Source organism: Cheilinus undulatus, linkage group 7 (genome assembly GCF_018320785.1).
Source record: "Cheilinus undulatus linkage group 7, ASM1832078v1, whole genome shotgun sequence".
In the NCBI taxonomy this organism is placed as follows: domain Eukaryota; kingdom Metazoa; phylum Chordata; class Actinopteri; order Labriformes; family Labridae; genus Cheilinus; species Cheilinus undulatus.
In genome coordinates this window covers 22251349-22275966 of record NC_054871.1, presented here as the reverse complement: position 1 = coordinate 22275966, position 24618 = coordinate 22251349, and positions in this window count along the sequence as shown.

The following is a 24618-nucleotide window of genomic DNA, read 5'->3' as shown; positions in this document are numbered from 1 at the left end:
AGCCAGACATCATGGACAAGCCATACACATACTTGAGGATGCCAGAAGAAGCTGAAATTACTTTTAGGCTAGAAAATACACACAGACAAAAAAGTTAAAATGGTCAAAAAAAAAAAAAAAAAAAAAAAGGCAGAAATAGAGGTAAAAATTATTTACAGATTGGAAAAAAAAATGTGTTGAGAGCAAAAATGGGATAAGAAAGGTATAATTAGGTCAAAAGTAGGCAGAAAAATGGTGAATAACGGTTTAAAAGTGGCAAAAATTGGCAGGAAAAGCCAGTGAAAATGGTTACAAAGTGGCAAAGATGGGTAAAAAATGACAAAAATTCTATAGAAAGGCAAAAAAAAAAGGGTTAAAAAATGGTAAAGAGCAGTTAAACAGTGGCAACACAGCGCACAGGTCCGGGAAGTGTGCCATGCATCACAGCAATGTATTTATTTAGATGTTATCATGAATCGTCCATAAAAGCTTTAAGTTGTGGAGAGGACTGGAGAGTATACCAGCAACTGGTGAAATGCACCATTATTCTGGAAAAGTCCCAGTACACCACAGGGTAAAATTTAGAAATGGTGGTAATGGGACTTTGTTAATCACAATGTGATTAAGGTCCACATTAAAATGACATTAATCGCATGCTGTTTTGTTCTTTTAGTAGCACCATGTTAAAACAAATATAACCAGACAGCAACGCTGCTCACCACTGTTTTCCCTCTCTCACATTGATAGAAAATAAGGACTCTGCTTCCTTTGAACATCTCTTTTCATTTTAAATGAATTGCAAAATAATTGAATTGTAAATATGCGATAAAAATGTGTTTTAATTGCAATTTTCTGTCAAATTTCAATGATTATTGTGAGGATACTCACTCCTGCTGCTCATTTAGGCAGGTGACGCAATCACTCACCTGTACAGTCAGGTGTGTGGCTGATTAACCTTGATGATGACCAGGTGTGGGAGGCTTATATATGCTCCTGAGCTCCAGCGCTCCTTGCTGACTCATTATCTCACCTTCAGAGATTCTGAGAGCATCTCCTTGGTCTTTTCTTGTGTGTGTTTGCATGAAAGAGTCTTCACAAGCATTTGTGAAACCTTCGATGAAGTTTTAGTTTACCAGTCACAGAAAGATCTTGGTGTATCAGGGCTGAGGGTTTTTACTCAGCCATTTTGGTTTCCTTTTTCAAGCTGGTGTAGTTGCCTTTGCATTTCATTTGAGTTCAGTCTCTCATATTGTTTCAGTTTGTTGTCAGCTGCTTGGCAGCAGTGGTTTAGTGTCTTGTTTATGTTTAGAACGGGAGCTTTTAGGTTATTACTAACCAACTTATAGCTTTTGTTTTCTTTCCCCTCTTCCTACTGATCGCTTGCGGTCCAAGTGGCTATCCTTTTAGGAAAACTTAAAGAATGCCTGCCTTATCCACAATTGTGTCCTAATTCCCCTCGCCCTGACAGATATAACATATTTTTTTGTCAGCCCAGTTTTCAGATATTTTTTTTTTGTTTAGAATTTAAAAAAAGTTTATCTCTATTCATTTTATAACTATTACTATCTCCTCCGACTCCTACTAGAGTTTGTCCTCAGCTCAAATTGGTTTATGACTCATCTGAAAACTCTTGAAAAATTCCATCATGTGATTCACAATGGGTTAAAATTGTGACCTTGCTGCAGCAGAACCAGAAGTAATTTTCTTCTTTTAATTCATGCATTCATCTTCTTTGTCAAATTTCGCTGCATACACTACCTTCAAGAAAAAGGTGCAGGAGTTGCTAATGGAGCCTCTTAAACTGTTCCAAAATAACAGAAAGCAGTCCTCTCCACTCCATATGCACATGAATTCTTATCACAGATATTCCCAAAGAACAAAATTCAACCTGAAAAATAGTCTTTCCACATGTCCAACTAAAGCGACTTCACAGAGTAAGTCTACCCATAACACCGCGGTGTGCATACAAGGTCAAAGGCCAATGGTAGCCCAGTGTGATGAGATGTAACAAGGTGCATATCAGGGAATGAAATACTACCATTGCTCCTGACAGGAGTTATGACTTACCAGCAGTATTTTTGAATGGACACCTGCTGAGAACCAGGTCCTAAGAAAAGTTCCAGTATCCAATAAATCCTCGTGAGCAAGGAAAGGAGGAATTTCCGACTTCTGACGCTGGGGAGGGAGAAAAGCGTTGAGAAAGCGTGAGGGAAAGCGAGAATTCTTATTGACCAGACACAATGTGAGCCAAACAAAATGACGGCTCCTCCAGAATGCAGAAAACACTGTCAGTAACCAGAAAACAGCTCAGATCCACTGACACAAATTCAGTCATGTGTAATGAAAATAGGAACAAATATTCACTAATCTGTTTTTATTAAAATAAGAAAAACAAATGCAAAAATTATAACTGAAGGAGAGGCAGCCTCTTCTCAAGATGATTCTCCTTCATTGAATCTAAGCGTCAGGGCTGTAAAGTGATCCCATCAATAACAGCACTAATTAACCATGGAGGGATACAGGCTGAATGAGAACCAGCCGCCTCCGTGACCCCGCTGCGACCCTCCCCAAACCTCAACATGGCATCATAGTTCATTCGCCCTGGAGGCAAGTCAGATAAACTCACCTCTCGCTCGGCGGGATAACAGGCGTGAGTCAAAATTTGATACCTGGCATGAGCTTGGACAGGCGTTTGTAACAGTCAGACATGATCTGAGACAGAGTTGTTTGACATAATAGAGGAAACAGGGAGGAGGTGCATTTAGATCAGTGGGAAAGAGGTAATGGACAAGAAAAAAGAAGCTTGCCCACCCACTGTTCGATCAAATACAATGCTCGATACTATGGATCTACAGAGGAGAGGTTTGGTTCTTCTATCTGGGTGTATGCCTTTGATTCAGAGATTCTGGGTGTGTTTTTGTGCACAGGATGGAGTTTTTATTGTGACTGTGGATGTAGGAATACAGCAGGAAAGGTTTGTTTAGGTGCTTTCTCAGAGTAAACAGGATCAGTCTGAGAGTTTCTTTTGAGAGTAGAAATGGTTAAGCTTTGGGATCATGATCCCTAGAGGACACACAGCAGAAATGAGTAATGAATCAGAGTGGGGCTGTAATAACAGTTAGGACGGTGAACGAATGCTACTGAGTTTGACTCGAGCTGAACCCAGTTTGTATATTCCAAAGGGACCCTGTGTGCTCTGAACTAAATCCATAATGAATATGCCACACCGGTTGGTGAAAATGGGTGTATTTGAACAATTAATCAATTTCAAAACGCATCAGTTTTCAAACAGACCACATGCTGAGTGGTTAAGTCTTGGTCCCTGAACTACTCAACCAAAGCAGACTTTGATCTGAAGGACAAAAAGCAGAGAGAAATGCAAGAGTTATTGGTTTAGTATTTGGGACAATAGTAAGAGTGTATGCAGATGACTGATGGGTTTACTGATTGATTAATAAAAGTGGGTTGTTGGCAGGTTGTGATTCCTTCTCAGCAGGAAGGTCAGGGGTTTGATCCCAGACCTGATTGCTGCTACTCCTGTGTTAGTGGCATATGTGTATGAATGCATAAGAATGGGATTAGTGATGGCCTCCCTACGATATACCCTCTTGCTGTTTATGGTTGTGAACGGTGAAAGTATGTGAGATCCGGCTAGTGACACTACCCCATCTGCTCATACCCATTGGTTGTTGTGGGTACTCCATCAGAGGCACTACGACCTAGAATCATAAATATCAAATGTGTTTTATATTTAAGATTCGGGGTCAGGGGGAATACAACACCACAGCACACACATGCAGACTATTTTGACAAATTATCATATGCGACAGGTGCCACTCGGGATACGCCCCCACGATTGTCAGGGGAGGCAAAACTTGCCTCAAATCTGGCTTAAAATCCTGCATTGTGTGTGGCCGGCTGTAGCAACATAGAGGAGAGTGACAGTACCACTTTTTAACAGCTTCACTATCATATATTTCAAGAAAAATATGGAGTATTGTTTTTCAAACTTTGTGGAATGCTGTTTTGATTGAAAATACTGGTTAATTAAAGAAAAATAACTAGTGGAGCTGGGCAACGTGACTCACTGAATGAGAGTCTGTACTTCACAACTATCACTGTACACTGAGAGCTCATGTGCAATACTGTTAGAGCTGGATTGTAAACTCCTCTTAGTAAAAATAGTTAGTACCAAAAGAGCTACAACACAGCAGAGAAACTGCTCATTATGGATTTGGGGATGGACAACGGAAATCAGTACACAGAGTGCAAACCTTTATTGCCTCTAGGAGATGTCTCATAAACAGACTGTCACATATGACAGAGCAACTTATACTCAGAATTTTCAGTAGTTGGCAATATTTACATGACTTCATTCAAAAATGTGTGTAATATTAATGCATTTCAGTTCAAAGCTAAGGCAATGGTGCACCATAGCCTGATTCAGTAATATCTGAAAAAGGGGCTTTTCAATGAATCAGAATTATAGTAAAAAAGCTGAATGAATTTATGGTTGATTCAAACTGAATTTTCCAGCTCCAAACCAAAGCAGACAGCTCATATAAATCCTGATCCTGCCATGTATATTTTAAAAATTAGCTATTTTTGGAGAAGCCTGGATGGGTGGTGACGTCAGGAGGCTGATATCCTGCAGGTATCGACAGTCTTACCCCAGTTAAGAGCATTTTTATTGATTTCATAGCACAGATGGCTGCTGCTGCCCCCCTACACACAGACAGCCTGTTTTCATGGCAAATCAAATTAGATTGTGTCTCTCAGGGCAAAAGCCACCCTCTCCACTACAGAGAATAAAACCCTCATGTCTCAATTTCCATATTTTACCCTCGAAGATACAGCTTTGTGTTAAGAGAAAAACAACCCCCGAGTTCCTGCTGATTACCACGGCACTCTTGCTGAGCTGGAGTTTAGCCTTAAATTCCACTCTCAGTATTGTCATTGAGAAAAAGCTTACTTTAACTTAACAAGGTCAGCCTGTGTGGATTTTATGTCTGTTTGTTTATGGTTGCCACTCAGAGTTCCCGTCAATGTCCTCAGGCTCAGCCTGAGAATGGTTAGAGTGTGTTTCAGTCCAGTGAATGACGCTGGAAGCCAAAGCTATTTTAATAGGTGTTACCGCAGGGTAGACGGGCCACTGGCTTCAGGATTGGGTTTCCCTTGTGCCAACAGAAGTGGTTTCATTATGTATACCTGAGCTTTAATCAGTGCCAAAAAATGTTGGAGGTAACATCAGGAATGTTGGGTGTAAGCCAGGGGACCTTGATGAAATTGTTGTAAATATCAAAAGAGATTCCTTGCAGGCTGTCCTGGCTGTCTTAGTTATGTTTTTCTTAACAGCAGAAAAGGAGAGACAGAGTAAGGAGTCATGAAATACTTAACAAAGTAACCAAGAATAGGGCTTGTGCATCTACTTGACATTTCTATGAGACTGCAAATGATCAAGGGGTTTTCTATTTTCATTTTTTAATCATCCATACTCCTAAACACAGCAAACAAACAACAAAAGGGCTAAAACTCAAATCTTAGTTCGTGATTTTGTGCAAGTCAAAAGTAACTCATTAAACTAAAAATAAGCCAAATTATTTTTCAAGTCCGGCTTAATATCTTATTTCAAAGCATAAAAGGAAAAATGAATGAATGCAAGACATTGAGAGGAGAGGTCATGAGATCTTCCAAAAAACAACCAAAATGTTTAAATAATTTGAAATGGCATATTTCAACCTTTGTTGTAAATATCCACATAAAATAAGTTCAATTCAAAAAGCCTGGCCATTAGCTGACATTTGTGCTGAAATAAAAGAATTGTTTGAGAAATTCCTCAGAATTTGTGACTTTGCATGGCTGTGTGCAACATTATTTGGATTATTTGATTAACCACCTCCAGGGACAATGGGAGTCCCAAGTCTCTGGCACTATTATTTTAGGGGTCATTGGCTGGAAAGTTAGAGAAATTCTGCTGTAACTGTATCTAAGAAAATATTAAAAGATAAAAAAAAAAAAAAAAAAAAGGCATTATAACTTCTCCAGTCACTGTTTTGGCTTTATCTGCTCAGTGATTCAACAACAAAATGATGATGAAATACAAGTTTGAAGCTACACCACGTTGGCTTAAGGCACAATAAGAAACCAGCAGAGATGGATGACAGGCAGTCTTGCTTTCTGTCTTTGCTAGCCTTTGTAGCACTGGTTAGCACATGTTGTTGGGATGACATCAGAGCAAAGAAGATTAGCCTAATATCTTCTCTCATTTAGTTTTAGGGAAGAGAAAGGCATCTGTGAGTTGGCAGTCCCAATCATGGCTAACAAAGACTACAAGAGTGGAAAAGATAACAAAGCACAACAGAACTGGGGGCTGATTTGCACCATTTTGAAAAAGTGGCTGTTACTACAAACATCTGAATAGTATATGGAGCCATTTGGCCAATTGATGCTAGTAGTCTCACAGTTAGTGAAATGGGATCACCTGAGTGCAGTGAATGTGTCTCAAATAATTGTAGTATAAAGACGTCTGTGTTGGAAGGTTCAGTCACTGGTTAATCAGTATTCCTTGCTTCTATTACACCATGAAGACAAAAAAACACTCCAGCCCAGGGAAGACTCATAAAAGTAGAGAGTAAACGATTGCAGCAAAATATAGGAAAATCCTGGACAATCTTATTCAGTCTGCAGGAGAACTTTGGCCTGGGAGAAGATTTAGGCCTCGTCCACACGACGAAACAATATATTACTGTTTCATTATGAAAAAGTTTTATGTAAAGATGGGATCCTTTCAGGAAATATCCGCATAAGCACGGAACTACTGAAAACGACTGAAACACTGTAGTGCATATGCCAAGCCTGTACGTGGCACTGTATTGCTGCCACGGAAATGCACCAAGACAGAAGAATATCACAGAAAAGTGACACAAACTTTATTCTAGTTGCCCTTCTCATTGTTCTCCGAGTTGGATTAAGAACATATGGTGTGGTGGTAGAGGAGCATCAGATTTTGCTGTAAAAGCCATAACAAACTCAGTAGCTTCTGCAGCACGAACACAACCCTGTAATCCGCTACTATTGTTTTGGCTGGACCTGCTCAGGCGACTTAAGAGAGCTACGCTATAGGTGACTTAATCATTTCAAGAAAGATATGGTTGGCCGTCCACACTGAAATGAAACGGTAGTCGTTTTTATGGATTTGCAAGAGGGTCTGGCTGCAGCCCTCGAGCAAACCTCTATGCTGGGGCGTTCAACTGGAGACCTCTACGGTGGGGCGAAACCTCTTCGCTGGGGCGTGACGTACATTGCCCAAACCTACGCTGGGGCGTGCAGCGTGTTAGCTGTTAGCATGACCTAGCTGTTATTAGCATGACTACACCGCTGTGCTTATGACACATTAGCATAGCCCCGTACGCTGCATGCCCTTTATTTGGGCATGCAGCAGCACACCCTGACCCCTATGCTGAGGCATGCAGACGCGGACCCTACGGGTCTATGCTGGACCGTGCAGTAGCAGACGCCAACCCATACGCTGGGGCTTCGCCGCCGGCTCAGGCAATATACGTCACGCCCCAGCATAGAGGTCCATGGCTTGGGCAATGTACGTCACGCCCCAGCGGAGAGGTTTCGCCCCAGCAGAGAGGTCTCCAGCCGAACACCCCAGCGTAGAGGTTTGCCCGAGGGCTGCAGCCAGATGCCTCTCTGGATTTGTGCACTCTGGGACCCATTTTCAAAAAGTATCATTTACAGTCTTCCAAAACGTCGTTTCCGTGTGGGTGAAACGCTGATACGACAAAAAAGTTTTGCGTATACTCCTGAATTCGTCTCCATGTGGACAGGGCTTTATTTTCCAGCAAATCAGTGACCCGGGTTAAACATCCAAGGGGTCTGTTTGTTGGGAACTGTATCTGAAGAATTTCTGTATTTAATCATGGCCAGTGTGTTTTGCCTCTTTTGCTTCCAATGGCACCAAGAGACATGCGTTCGAGAACACGTTTCTGCTGAGGGGTGCTGCAGGGTAAAAGTGTGTGTATTACTGTTTATGTGCAGGTGCTTACACACCTTCATTCAATTAAGGCGACATCTTCAGATACTGCCAAAACAAAACGCAATCCTTAGCCACTTTAATATCTTTGTAATGCCGTTGACATTGCAAGACCATAAATGTTCTTAACTTTACACTTGTGAATCAAATGAAATCATTATTCCTTAATTTTTCTGCAAAGGCACAAATACTGTGCCACAAAAGACTACACAAAAATCAAAGCTCAGTTCCCTGACATTTTCCATGAACACCGCATACACACCAGCCACATTGTTCAAGTCTTTGCAAATCCCTCACAGACAGCTCATACCATAGAACACATTTTTAACAACTTAAACCACCAAAGACACCAACCAACAGTGCATCTGTTACTGTGCATTTATTCTGTGTTTAAAAAAAAAAAAAAAAAAAAAAAAACACCACTTGATATAAACTTAACATGCATGTTTGAATGGTTTTATTTGGCCCTGACCCACAAGTAAAATGTGCAAAAATCCAGTATAGCCAGAATTATAACAAAGGTATATCTACAGCAAAATATTTAACTGTGAGCTAACTCACTTCCATTGTTGACTCCATAGGTGGCTGTGCGCTCTGCTGTGCGCTGCAAAAAGATTTGCGTCAAAGGCGCAGTGTCCAACTTATTCAAAACGTCCTGATGGACGTGCTGTAGAGCCATGTGCGTCAGTCTTTTTGAGTCACGGTGCTTCTTAACCCTGTTTTCAACCGTTTAAGTGTGGAGAATCACCCCTCAAGAGGCTACAGACACCCGCAGGCAGTGGCAAAGTTCTACTAATTTTTCCACCTCTCTCAGCAGCTCCTTAGTTTGTGGATGCAGGCCATCCAGAACACCTGCAACACCAGTGGCTGTTTTTATTCCCTTTCCTTTTGTAAGATCCCGCAGAAAAGGGAGTTGCATGCAGGCAAGACTTGTCAATGCACTTTGACCTGATGTTATGACGTTTGTCAGGTTGGAGAAAATAATTTATTCAAATCTAAAAATGTAATATTTAGAATATGTTTCATTCACTTCTGAATGGAAATGTATGACATGCAGTTGTAAAAAAGAGGCTAAATATTTTTAAGTTGTAATTGTTTACACATTGTGTGCTCATACTGCCTGCCAACAGGGGGTGCTGCAGCACCCACCTTCTTGCGCCTATGCCAAGAGATGCCGATGGACAATGCAAGATACTCACACAACAGAAACTACAACACAAGATATAGTTTCCAGTGTCTACAGAAACTTCATTCATATGTAAAATTGTTCCAAATAAACTAAAACCTATTGATGAAACTCATTCTCTGCTGTGGCTGTTTGATTAACAGGCCGCCCAGAGGCACAAGAAGACCTTAAATGAGTGAATGTCATACATGTTAAGGTCTTTGGAAACTATTCAAACTATTCCATTTACATGTTTTAATAAAGATAAATACACATGTATAATTCAACGCTCTGTTCAGTCATCCAGGAAGTGACTTAAGTCTTCAACTTTTTGTTTCCAAGGAACACCACCTTTGGGCAACAATTGATGATGACAAGCAGCTTCCAAGAGGGGCGATTGGGTATGCCTGTCACATATATATTTCATTAGACACTGTATGAATATGTATGAATCAAAGATCTGCAGGGCACTTTATGCAAACACACACATTCATCAGCATCACTCTGAATGAGGTAAGATGTTGTTTAAAGAACTTTGTCTCCTGGGACTTTATTATTCAGGATCACTGACTCGCTGTGGCAGATAAAACCATAGAAAAAGATGGAGCCTGTGTTTGTATGTGTGTGTATCAGCAAGCTGGAGGTGGATAAACTATTTTAAAGCATGAGAACTCTGCTTGCCAAGTAAGATTTACCTCCTCTTGTTCGATTAAATCCCATTTTTTACTCAACTGACTCTCTTTTGAACTTTCATACGTCTCGTCTTTCTTTAAAAGAAGAGAGTGGGAGGAAATATTTGTCTGGATGGGAATGAGTAAGAAGCGGCGTATCAGAAAGGCTTGGTTTGTGTGTATGAGAGGCAAACCAGCAGCCAAAGAGACAAGCAGTGCTGTAAAAGAAGCTGAGCGAACCACAACCCCTATCGTCAGATGAATTCCACGTGATTCATCCTGTGCCGCTACAGCCAGCTTCTCTTAAGATCATCCTTCCTGCAAAATTTGGACACAGCTCTAAACAGGCAGAGCAAACTGCAACTAGATTGTTTGAACTTTATTTCCAGGCAACTTTTCCCTCTTAACCTGCTATCTGTAAGTAATTCAGAGCTCTGAAATCATGTGAAGCCATTCCAGGAAAGTTTTTATCGTATGCTGTTGCCTTTTAGCTTGGTGGGTCTGTGATGTTTCATATGAGGAAAGGCAGAGGATTGGAAACTGTCTTCTTGTCTTTAGAAAAGTGCTTGCATTTTCATCGAACCCCTTTACAATACAATTCCTACTTTATATGGACAAAATTTGACTCAACCTGGCCTCAAACTATTTGCAGCTTTAGTATATGCTGAAAAGATGGCTGCAGCAATTTTCCTCCTACATTAAAAGAATATTTTGCAGAGAATTGCTTTAATGCTTGGCAAAACTGTGTACATGAAATGCCACATCTGATTAGGCCTGTTTTTCCTTGAGGCTTCAGCTTTATCACTCCTGCAGGGATGTGAATACAAATGATAGTCCATGCTTTTGAAGTATGCATCATCATTTATGTTCATTTGAACAGCTTAAACCCTCCATGCTGAAACCCCCCCAGAGTGAGTGTGAGATGTGTTTTTATTGTCTCTGCTGCCCCAGACTAAGACACACATTTGAAGGAAATGTGAGAATACTAAGTGCTGATGATCAACTTAACCTCGTCGACTAAGCTTCCCTCTGTGGTGACGTTTCCCCTCTCCAAGCGTCTGTGAGCTGTCACTGTTCCCGTCACAGAGTCTCGCCTGATTTACAGTGTGAAATGTCGAGAAAAAAAAAATCCTCAGAGCTTTTCCATAATACAAATAAGATGAGCTGGCAGAGATCATAGACGCCTGAGCTGTTTGCATTGTGTCTCTCTCTCTGTCTAAGCATGGGGCTGGAAATAGTGAGGAAAGCATTTTGTTTCTTTTTTCTGGGGTTTGTCCTCCAAGTTGTTGGCACATTCTTTCTAAAGCCCCTCCTCTACATCACCTCCAACTACGTATGTCCCCTCCAGTGTGGATGTGTTATGAGAAACTGCAGTGTCTGGAAAGTGTCACATCTGCATGAGAGAGACAGAGTTTAGGGGGAGTGAGGGGAGGAGGACGGGGTGTGGGGGGTTCTGGGAGCATGAAGATCTGTAATTTAATCTGAAGCTCTGGAGAGGACTGTTAGGGTTCACTCCGCGGGACAAGACACGGCCGACTGTGGATTCTGATCTAATTCAAGAAGCAAGAAGAGGAAAAATGCACAAGGGAAGTGATGGTGCTGCCTGCCTGCTATGGTTTGATTTCACATGATCTCAGGGGCTGATAGTCAGAATTCAGGAGCAGAGAGTGAGGGCAGGCATGGATCACTCCATAGCTGACTATAGCAGGTCAGTGTAAAGGGTTTATGGTAGATAGACTTAAGCTAATATAAACCTTTTTTTAGTTGCACTTTTTACCCATTCACTCCGCACAATGATATTGAAGGCTGGGATGTAGGGTGGCCAGTGCTAACCCCATTCTTATGCATTCATACACATATGCCACTAACACAGGAGCAGCAGCAATCAGGGGCTAAGTGTTATGCACAAGGGTGCATCATCATGTAACTGCAGGAGTCTGGGATCAAACCCCTGACCTTCCCACTGAGAAAGGACAGGAATCACAACCTAATCTTGCACTGCCGTAAATCTATAGCATCATATCTACACAAGCCTGACATCACGACACATGGGAAGTGTAATTATCTAGTAGTTTCTCAAGAATAAGGTGTAATTACCTAGAAATAAGTCTGCTTTTTTAAAATAATAACTCAGAATATGGAAATATTAAGAAAGTATTAACCTAGTAATAATGTTTTAATTATTAAGTATTCCTTGTAATATTGTAGCAATTCTCCTATAACTAGGTGGTATTTTACCCTGACCTTAACCAGAACCCCTAACCCTAAAAGATACTTAAATTATTCAGGACTCAATTAGAGGGCCAAAAAAGAAATTAAAAAATAAATATTTTTTAAGTATGGAAATGATTTGGGAAGCCCACAACTTCCTGTAATGCCCATGATAAATGATTAAAATATTGGCATATGTGTACCATAACCTTTCACCCTATGAAGTTCAGAACAAACCATGAACTGAAAGTGACTGAATCTCTAAATTCAGCACCCACCTGCTGGACAGATCAGTCCAATCTTGTAATGTCTTTGCTCAACATTTTAAATAGATAGATTAAGCTCCCCTAAGTACACTACTGAGAACCAGAGAAAACTGAAGCTGCACTTGCCAATTTATCTGTTGCAGCTTTCTCTTTAACCAAGCCAAGGAAGTGAGATTTTGTCTGGCCTTGATCTCATTATTCCCCAGGCGATCTCAGACATATGCCTCCAAGATGCTCTCTCATACGCTCAGCCCTTAAACAGGATCCTCTGGAGTCATGGTCGCAGAGGAAGAGTCAGGTTTTTCATCCACTGGCATGTTTCCATATGTTTTAAAGCCTTTTCAGGTGTATTTTCTCCTCAGAGTCACTTATTGTACCTAAGAGCAATGATTTAAAGTTGCCTTACTAATTTCCTCCAATCACACAAATCCCCTAAAGACAGCACAGACATCAATGTTTTTTTTTACTTTCTAAAGCCGTCCCAGTAACTTATAAATAGAGCTCTACTTGTAGAAATACCAAAACCTAATATCAAGAGTGATGATAAAAAATCAACAGCTTAAGCAGAGAACTGAAGCCAAACTGCACACTTTGTATTTACAGGTGTATCATTATCATAAATGGTATCAAGATTGAAAAGATGCCCCCAGTCCATGTTTGTGCTTTGGTGGATAACATCCTTAAATAATCACAACCTGAGGCCTTTAGATCTTAATTTTCTAAAAGGAAGAACAGCTATAAGCTTGTAGATCGCACAGTGATGTCTTCTGGCAGTGGGTGCACGGCAATTAAACCTGGTTCCACTTCAATGTACATGTGCAAAACACATTTTCCTGAACAACAAGGCCAGAAGATGAAAGGGAAAGTGAGGAAAACGTAATCAATTTTGCGGAGCATTAACACCTAGGACAAGAAAATTAGAAAAGTGATAGCATCCCCTTTTCTCTGTTTTTCCTCCCTCTTTCAAATGTAAACATTCTAAATGTGTACCAATAAAGGGTCAACTTACAGGTAAATCTGAGTGATTTTAAAGTGTGGGATAAAAACAAAGGCAGAGTCAACCATTGCAGAGTGAGAAACTTTGCAGTGCAGTGCAGTGCTGGACAAGCCTGTCAGCACTGACATTTCCTGACATCCTTGAAATTGATTTCAAAAATGCATTCAGAGGAATTGTGAACTTGCTGTGTTGTTTGCAGACTGACTCAATGTTGCCTACAGAATTACACTGTGCCTGGCTGTCACAGTTGGCAGGGTTAATTGTACGGCTATACTGGTTAGGCTTTATAAAAATATTTGTTTTATTGAAGGTTTTACTGCTAAATGTCTTGAGGTGAAAAATAGTGTGCCGCAGGGTTCAATCTTGAGACTACTGAATCTACAGTATAGGTTATAATGTTCCTACTGCAAATATGCAGATACTGTCATTTACCCCACCTCTCGCCCAATGACTGCTGGGATAGGCTCCAGCACCCCTGCGACCCACAACGGGTTAAGCGGTATAGAAAATGGATGGATGGATACTGTCATTTGCTGCTTTGTTCATATACAGCATCAGGCTCTCTGTCAACAACAGACGTTTGATAACGTACAGGATGCTCTGTGTGTCTTCAGCTGATTTTGATTCTTGAATGAATCCTGAAATAGAAACCTTTGATTATTGATTGATTCTTATTTTCTCAAGCTTCATATGGAGCATATTGTAATGCCTCTGATAGACTATGGGGATGTTTTTTATATACATGCATACATCTCCTAAAGACCTTCTGTCTTGAGATACTGTACACCATGGAGCATTGAGGTCCATTACTAATCTAAAGATCCCAACATAACTGTTGTCTGCTTTTCTGCCCTCACTGACCACTTGTAGCCGAAATCATTTGCATATCGATCTGCTTCCCTTGTCATTTTATTAGTATAAAAAGTGCTGGAAGTGGCAGTCTTTGCTTTGTGACAGTCACAGGACTTATTTCTGCTATCTGTACCCAAAGAGCATCTTGAAATGGGTGAAAGGAGTTCCAGGTACACTGCTCCTGCAGCCTGGAATCCACAGCTGGAAAATTTGTGTCTTGGGGTGGTGGTCTTTAATTCTTCGTAGTAAAATTTTAAAGATGCATGACTTTTTGCTCTGTGACTCAGGATTGGTGGATTCGTGTTTTTATGTTTGTAACTCTGTTAATTGTGCTGCTGCCTGTCCCAGCCAGGACAGTCTCGTAAATGAGATACTTAATGTCAGTGTGGTTTTCCTGGTTGAATGAAATAAATAATACAATCATCATAGGGGTCACAAATGACTTTATTTACTTATCTTACTTCCCTCCCATTATCTCTGGGCCGTATATATTACGGATTTTTGCTCTTTTGAGAATAGTTTCAGCAGTACTTTGAAGTCACTCAAAAAAACTTGGCCATCAATATATCTGAGTGAGTCTCATCTTTTGTGGGAAACACTGCAGACATGACAGAAGCCTGAATTCTAACTTTACCAAATGTGCATCATAATGTTTCAATTCTGCTTTATTTGAAGTTTGATGGTGTAAATAAAATCAAACTCTCTTTATCTTTGATCCAGAGCTGAACAATTGTATTTCATTTCCAACAAAAAGTTTTGCTAAGCAGAATTTTCCCTCGTCTTGTTTCTTTTTTCTCTAACCAAAATGGTCGTCAGTCCTCAGGAATTTCAACTATGTACTGTTTAACAACTACCGGATATTTGCTTGAGACCAACATCCTGCATTTAACAGCAGTAAAACATATAAAACAGTAAGAATGTGATAGAGCAGTATATATATAAATATAAATATATATATATATATATATATATATATATTTTATTTTTTTTTTGTTTGTTTTTTTGTTTTTTTGTTTTTTTTTTTGTTTTGTTTTCACATGTCCAGACATGACATGACCTCAGTTGCACAGATACGCCTGAGTTTAACACATATCAACAGCACTCAGCTTTCATCTTTACATTAGCACTGTTGGCTCAAAGTTAGCCTGTTAGCACTTTAGCTGCTACCATAACTTAGCAGCTCACAACAGCCACATACTATCCCCCACTAAAAACACCAACAAATAGTTCCAACAAATAATCACATTAAAAATCTGCATTACAGTTGAGTCTTACTGTCAGTAGTCCCATATTAGACTTCATAGACTGATAAACTCAACTGTAACCTTCGCAAAAATAGTAAAATCCAACCACCTTGGTTTAGTTGGTGTAGTCCCAAGGAAAGACAAATTTGTCCCGTGTTGATAGTTCAGTACAGTCCTCTTCTCACTTACAGCTCTTCCCTGGCCGAAGACCATCAAATGCCAGCTAACAGAAACTCTAGTAGAAATTAATCTAGAGGTGTATGATAACACAGTCTTGACTGTATTTAATGTATCAACATATCTAAGAGCAAATGTTAACCTGACTACATAGAATTTTTCAGGACAACCTAGTTAATTGAACTGAAAAGGCGATTCATTCCATTGAGACCCAAAGAAGAGGAAACTTCTTAAGGCCTTCAGTAATGAACATCAGTACAACCCCTTTGTGTCTGAGATGAATAACATTTTATTTCCCAACAGTCTAGCCTAAATCAATTTAATATTACAAACCAATTTATTTTAGACTTAGCAACATCAAACTTTGATTTTTTATTCAGACTTGTCTTAATTAAAAGACATTTCTGATTCATGGTGAATATTTTACAAAACTCTCAGTACAGTTTGAAAAGAGACGTTAAAAGAAAGCACAAATTGAAAGCCATGTTTGTAAAAAGGCCATTTGCAGAGAAAACTTCTGCACAGCACAGTATCAGTCCAAGAGCTATGAAACGGTTGGGTGACTGTTTGTAGCAGACTGTATATTTTTCATTGGCAAAGAGTTCTGCTTTTTGACTTTCATCAGAGCTGCTTTGAATGTTGCTGCTGTGGCTTTAGAGCTGAAAACCAGGATCAGTGATGGAGGAGTTTTCCCAACCTGGAAGCTTTTTCCTTATTTCTGGCAACATTTCTATCATTTCTCTATCCCGATCAAAACAAACAAACAGAAAAAGAAATTTCATGAAAGGCCAAAGCAAAGTCCACTTCAAGGAAGGCAGTCAGCAGTATAGTGGATAACATGTCCTTCAAAAAAATCCTCTTTATAAACTAATGCTTTTAAGAATTCATCATTTCCTCCCAGTGCGGTTGTCTTTCTCTGTCAGCACCACAGTCATGCAGAAAGTCGCTTAGGTACAAGACCGCAGAGACGGATATAAAATCATCATACTGCTATTATGCTGTGTGAATTCCCAGACTGGATTAAGGACATAAATCATAAACGGAAACTGGAGTTTAGTCTAGTGTTTGACGACTTGAAATGTGACCACTTCACCAAGACTTTGAGCAAGCTTTGGGAAAAGGCCAAAATTTATGCAATACTCAAAAAAAAAAAAAAAAAAACAAAAGAAAAAGAGCAGCTGGATGTGGCTAAGACATTCTGCTCACCACAACTATCATTTTCATATCCTTTTTTTAAAAGTCATTGTTATAAGAGATTTGTGAGAGCAGATACACCAGCCAGCTGGGTTGAGAAAAGGATGTTTTTCAGTGTAAAAATGTGATAGGTAGCAAAATCTCCAGGGTTGAAAAATGAAGCCTGTGGAGATGCAAAAAATTAAGAAAAACTGCAGTTCCTCAAGTGCCCACTTGAAGCTGGGTCCAAAGCATCAAGAGTCCCATTAACATCCATTCAATAAATAAATAAATAAATAAATAAATAAATACATAAATTTGAATTTAACTTGTTAACATCCTTCATCAATGAACTGATTTGGTCTTAATAGCTCATTTGTTCATCCAGGAATTATATTTTTTCAATATAATGTATCTGTTAGGATTTTAAAGTCATACAGTTATTTATACTTGGTGATATCTACACGCCTGATCCAACTGATGAGTGAGTCGCTGTTTTCATAAGGTCTGCCTTAGTTAGTTTAAGAAAACAGTTAATCAATGGCGACCAGTACTTAATGGCTCCCAGCAAATTCTAAAAATTAAATAAATTTGGCTTTAAATATAACATGCAGCTTGAGCTTGACTGTACTGTACTTCTCAATTTTAACACTGGGTAGTACTATGTGTTGAAGCAGAGAAACATCTTGACAAGACACTGCATATCCAAGCACTAATATTCATCCCTAGTTTGGCAGCTTCATGTAATTTGCTCTTGCTCTTGCTGAATGTGGAGATGAGTTGTCAACGTCTCCCCTCTCTGCTGCTAAGTGTTATTTCCACCGAGACCAGGGGCGGATCCAGTAGCAGCAAGGCCCAGTTGATCAGCCACCCCAAAATCCTTGGCTATTTGTCTTTTCAGCCATTAATGGAAATCTGCTTTGTAAGATTTTTATTTCTCAAAATGTTTAATTACTAAACATACAGTAAACTTTTAGGCATGCTTGGGCCAAAAACTGGAGAAAAGAAAGATGTGTAATGGCAAGTAACCCCAGCTGAGGGCACCACCAGTCAGGAAAGGGAATCAACACAACCCAGGTCATGCTCTGGATGTCCTTGCATGTTACGAGGAGTATGGGGAAATAACCTGTTGAAAAAAATCACAAATTCCACATCTTTAGAGCAGAGTAAGGGATGGATGTGGAGTGAAAGCATGGCCTTTTTCTGAACTTTTCCTGGCAAAACACTTTTTAGAAGGTAATAACCATTGTGACCCAACAACTTTGTTCTCTATACATTATTGCTTATCAATCTGCCCTTTGTGCAATCCTTGTTGGTTGGTTGGACAATGTTAATTCTTGACTCAATCTGGTCCTGACCTGAGCCTGGAAGGGGCCACTTTACCTCTGTCACATAGGCTTTCTTTGCATGCTTGGCCCCTTGGGCCTTCAGTGGCTGTTTGATCTGCAGTGATGCATTTCTTTATTGTAAGCCAAGAATCCATGACTGCTACTTTAGGTTTATTGCCATCCAGTGGCTAGAGAGCCTTGTTTTGTGTTTTTTATGGTAGAGAGTGCCAGTGTGATAGGGGTGGAGCTCCCTATTGTGGCTTTAATTTGTACTGCCGACACAAATGCCCTATTAAATACTATAGCAAAATAACTCTGAAAACTAATATGGCAACCCAAAAGAAATGTATTTCGAGACCCACCCATGGGTTTCTTCCCAGACTCAAGGAATGAGTTGGCCTGAAGTAGCATCTGGGTGTGTTGTATGGTTGCAACAAGCCCCTCTTTTTTTGCTGTGGATGTCCCAAGGGCTTGAAAACCGCCGGCAGTCTTAGGACGTATCAACAGGGGTGAAATGGCCGTGACAAAAGAAATGCCATTGAGTTTGACCTTGGCTGCTGAGCGATGCACATGTCTTGACATTTGTTAAGCTTGACTCTATGTTGTCTTCGTTCATTTGATGCTTGTTTTGATATGTTGATATGAGTAATAGCATATACAATTGGCAGTCTGTACATGGGGTTTTATTTTGAAATTGACCAGATTCCATGCTCCTGTGCCTGACTTCCTGTCAGGGTTGATCTTCTCTGTTCAGCTTGAGGTTTCCTTAGAAATGGACCTGAGGTATATTTCAAGTAGAGCAGAGCTATGCGGTGCTTCTGGCATGCACCAAAAGTGCCATGTGCTGAGACAGCATAAGAACATAAGAACTCTTTTTTTTGCTTTTATAGCTCACAACAAGTCATCATTATTGTTTTCAAACAGTTTCATAACTGGATGGCTCCTCACAAGAGCTCTGAATACTAGCATACTGTATGTAAAGAAGCTAATGAGTTGAAATGAAAGGAAAAGTTCTCAGTTACTTTATCGTCCCTGTAACTGTCAAACATTTACACATGTTTTTGTGGGTTCTGGTTGTTAAACTTTTCAAGAACCACATCCAGATTCTCCCCTCCTCCATCATCCACTCGCTTTATTCCCTCCTCTTCCTCTCCTGCTACACTTACTTGCTTGGGGGGCTTTGCTAATGTGCTGGAAAACTGAAGCCCCCCCCCCCCTTAAAAAAAAGGGCATTTCCTGTGCATATTGGTCCTGTTGGAAGTGATTAAAAAGGGATTTGTGCTGGGAGGGTTAGGATTGTTATCACAGCGTTTGATTTATCACCCTGCGTCTGTGTGGTGATGGTGGGGTTTCTGTTGCTGCTGTATGGAGACCACAGATTCCAGGTGCATCCAGACACCACAGAACAGCAGAACCTGTGCCAACGTGGAAACTGAAACTGGTCCAACACCTGTAACTTTACCAACAATGACACAAACACAGACTCCCAAAAGTCTCCCACCATCTATCAGCCATTGTTTTTGTTTGGAGAGCGGTATTGCATATAAAAACATATGGTAAATCAATTGTGCCAAAGCAATTATTCCACATCCAAATCTCTTAAAACAATCCAAAATGGGCTACATCTCTCTGCCTGCATGTTTTGTTTCTTTTTTTGCCTGCAGTTTTCCTGCATCTCTGCAACAAATTTGATTTATTTAAAGTGTTTAAATTTTTTCAAAAAAATCCTCAGATTTCACTTATCCCTGAAAAAGTGAATTTTTGACCTTATCTTTCTACACAGACAAAACAAAATAGCAAAATCTGTGAGTATTTGTTATCATGTGGGGTCCCTCGCATTGAAATAACAATGCCATCTACACAAGAAGTTGGCTGAAAGTCACCAGTTAACAGTTGCTAATAAAACCTAGACACTGGACTGTTACATCTGTGCACAGAAGAAAGTGTAGACAGTGCTTTCTGACCAGCAGTCTAAGCTGATCTGATGTTGCAGTTGATTAGTGATGTTTATCATTAGTGCTGCCAGGATTAATGCTCTGACTGTGATGTCTATAATTTGTGCACAAATCTTTTTTTATTGCAATAATTGCATGTTATATTGTCCCTTTGGTTCAGCCACTTTAACGTCTCCCTCCGGACACAGTGATGAAAAATAATGTATACCACTGTGCCTTAATGTCTCATTTCAGCTCAACTGACAAGTCAAAAGACATCTGCACCTTGCATTAACGGTCATGTCACATATTTAACCATTCTCTTATTTTCTTTGTCGATCTAAGTTCGTTTTTCTGTGGCTAAGCAAATGTCATGATCTTCATACTAACTGAAGATACTTAGTTGCAGACAAGAAGTCAATGACCCTTAGCTAAAGACAAAACAAAATCTCTCACCCCAGAAATTCCAACACAGTCTGGCTGCAGACCATTAATCTGAGATCTGTATAACTCAGACAAAAATATACACCAAAACTTTCGAAATAGAATCAGGTTAAACTTCTGTTGAGGGTTAGGGTTAAAAAGGTTAAGAACCTGACCAGCAAAACCTGATTACAAAATGTCTGATATAGTCGAGTAAACAGTCAGGTTAAAAGAAAAAAGCTAGTCCATGAAAAAAAATTCTACAGCAGCAACTTAGTTTACGTAGCTCCATTAGTGGTGCAAGCCACGTAGCTAATGGTGCTATTTAGCTAACATAACTGAAGCTAAGCTCACAAAGCCTTGTATCTACATAGCTAAGTTAGCTTTCCCTATGTTTGCTAAAGCACACATTACTAAAGCTAAGTTTGCTATAGATAATTTAGCTACTTAGCTAATGCAACTACATAGCCTTTAGCTCACATTGCTAAAGGCTAACTTAGCTACATTGGCTTATGTAGTAACGTTAATTGCATTGCTAGAGTAGCTTTGTTAGCTTTAGCTAAAGCTAACAAAGCTAAAGTGAGCCCCCGTTTATGTATCTCCTACTAAAACAGGTCTATACATACTTTAATCCCAGATTAGACCCCTGATCTTTCCTTTTATTAATGAAATGTTGCTTAGTCTGTAAAGTTTGCACTGTGGTTATTTCATGAATGTTACAGTTAGACTTTTTTTTTTTTTAATGAATAAAGATTCATTTAAAAAAATGGAAATACATTGTGCTGGCAAATTACGTCACTTCCTTTCTGAGATATAGTGTCTCAGATGAACGGCCTGTGAGACTGGACATCAGAGACGTATGGTCTGCGGCCAGACCCCTCTCAGAAATTCTGACATTAATTATGATTCCATCTTCTTATCATTTTGACAACCCTGTTTATTATGTGAACCTGAGTTCAAAATTATTGCCATTTTCACTGTCACCATGTTTTTAGTTTACAGTCCATACATCAGGTTGTTTTAAATGGCCTGAGCTCACTGGTGGACCCCCTGGTGGAGTTGTCCAGTAATGGGTTACATACAGCTGAGTATCATTGCCAGCGCATTCATTCAGCTGGATACATACATACAACACAAAGTAAACAGCAAGTACTATATACCTAAAAGTTATTCAGAGACAGTGTAAGAACACAGAAACTTTAATACAGCTGTGTTTGATGCATGCTTTGCTGCAAAACAGGTTCAACACAGTCCTCCTGTACTACCGCCTGTTAACTCAGATAACATTTCCAGAATGCTTTCTTGTGCTTTCTCCAATTTCTTTAACATGTTTAGTGTAATACTTAAGATATGAGTCAGTATGAGAATGTATAGACAGAAACAGCCTCTGTACAGCACTTTTAAATTAACTGTCTGACAAATCCTCTCAGACAGAGAGAGGAATATTCACCTTTTTTTGCTTTATTTTATTTCTTTAATGGGAATACGTTTCACTGAAAAGTGTGGGATTCTTATAAGATGTTAAACTCCATTTGTTTCCATCAAAGACTTCTCCCATCAGCATAAAAATACCTTCCTCCAGAATCCTTTCTTCGCTCGTTCATCTGCAGCTAATGGCTCAGAGTAACTCAGGGCAATCTCCTGTCTGTTACTATGCAGAGAAATAATGAGCGCACACTTTTTTGTCAGGGATATCTTTTAACTGAGAAGGAGATAAAGACATCCAGAAAGTGAGAGGTGATATACTGTGTCTTGCCTGCGTAGGCCTCTTTTGATGAGGGTCCAAGCATAACACTGCTGGTGGATGACGTTGGTTTTTACACTCAGGGGAGTTCGGGTTGAGTAATGGTTCAATTAATGGATTTGTATGTGTCTGATGATACTTCCAGACAACAGTTGAGGGGGTTGTGGTCAGTGAGGCATTCGAAAAGTAGCCCAAGAACAACATCCATGTCCTTTTGAAGGCCAAAACATCTTGATAAAGTCTGAGTCGGGAATTAGAAATGGTTTGTGTGAAGGTGTGTTTCTGATCCATGTTGACACTTCATAATGTGGAGGATTACATTACAAATACATACATGTTTATATAAGATCACACTGGAAATTCTGCACTTTAATACTACTCTTTGGGGAAACGTTTTTAACATGAATACAGAGTTTTTTTCTTTTAAGATTTCCCTTATACATCATATTGTGACACTTTACATTTCCTCAGAGGTTTTTCTAACCTTCAAACAGGATGTAAAGCTTCACATCTGCCCACAACTACAAGGCGGTCTGGTCTATTTTAGGCGGTGGATTTTAAATAAAAGGAAGGTCTGTGGGAAAGGAGAGGATTTTAACCTCTATTAGAAGGAACAGGGCAGGCCTTATGGAAGGAGACAGGGTCAACTGGGGAGATTTAGTTACATTAGCGAGGAGCGTGATCCCTGAATGGAGCTCTGGTGTGGGTAGGCCCAGAATATTAACGTACATTAGCCAGAACAAAGAGCTGTACCAACGGTGGCAACGAGACGGAGGGGTGGAGAAGGTCAAATGTTCCCTGGGGCCAGCTGGAAATCATAACAGCTGCTATTTTAGATAAAAAGACGGATAATATGGGGATGCCTTAGGTCAGAGAGAGCCGATAATATGAGGATGTTGAGAGCGTCAGTGTCCTTTAGGAAGACCTCCCTGCTTTGATAGGTAACCTTGAATGATCAAAAATCAAGAAAAAGTTAATAACCTTCAGACAAGTAATATGACAAGGAAATACAGTGTGCTGTGTTGGCACAGCTGTTTAACTGGGGAAAACTCAATTATTAAAATTGAATTGACCGTAAATGCAGCAAGCGAGGAGTTATGCGGTCATACTGACGTTATTTATTGAGGTGTTCGGGGTCATTTACCGGCGCCTATCTAATATAAAGGAGGCAGATTCTTGTCCATATGGTTATTTAATTCCATGCACGGCCTATTACACGTTCAGGAAATTAAAACAAAGCTCACAGAGCCAAAAGCCGTCAGCTAACTTTTTGTGGGAAACAGCTCATTTTTCACGTCTGCTGCTTTCATGTTGGTTTTGGGACTCAAAGTGAGTGAAGTGATCTGGAACATGGTGTCTGTGCATTTTTATTTTCTACCTTCATGTGGTGTTTTTTCCTCCTGGGCGGGTGTGTTGAGAGTTTGTAGACAAGCATCTGGGCCAGGCTGCATTCTGTGACCGCACGATGACAGCGCCTGATGAAGTCAGAGTAAACAGCAAGCCAGTCCTCATTATCACCAGTGTGTGCTTTTGGATTTGCTTCACTCTGTCACCAAACCCCCCCTGCTGTTCTTCAGTCAATGTTCTTGTGACACGTCTCACTTTGGACGCTCAGTCACAGCCTGCCAGTGTGGCCTTAGGTCCAAAGCCTCTGAACACAGAGTGACAGCTTCTGACAGCGACAAACCCAGCACAGATCAGCTTCCTAATTGTTACAGTAAAATGTTTGAAGTCTACGGAGCAGTGGATCTGATATTATTTGGGCTGTAGTCCCAAAACATCTCTGGTTCTGCTGTTATTCTTCAACAATGCACCACAATCAGTTAAACCTGACACTACAAAATAATGATTCCAGCAGCTTTGTACTGCATTTGTCAAAACTTTCATAACACATTACTCTATTGATCTAAAGCCCCTGGAAACTGGCTATGTTTCCTTTGATGTCAAATATCCGGCAAGGTGTTTTTAGCTGGTTAGGAAACGGACCAAATTAGAACTGATGTTTCAAGATAACCTACAAAATAAGATCAAACCACCGACTTCTAGACTGAATATTCTCATTTAGTTGTTTTAATGCCTGTAATTGCTTTTCATGGCTCAGTGTCAGACAAAGTGATTAACAACAAGAAGATGGGGAAAACCTTTAGCTCTATCTTCGCTGCAAGTCCACAGCAGACCTGTAAGAGTCAGTCCACTTTGTATATCTACATTGAATTTGCAGCTGTGTAATACTAGTGAAAAAGTGTGTGATTGTTCATTGGTCATACACTCAGAGCCAGACACACAAACATCCACTGAGCCAGCGTCTCGCCGTGCTACAGCTCAGTTGGACCATTTCAGACTGGATGCATTAGAGCCATGTGTTGGCTGCATCACACCTTAATCTTCATTTCAGCATGCATGCTCACAGGTT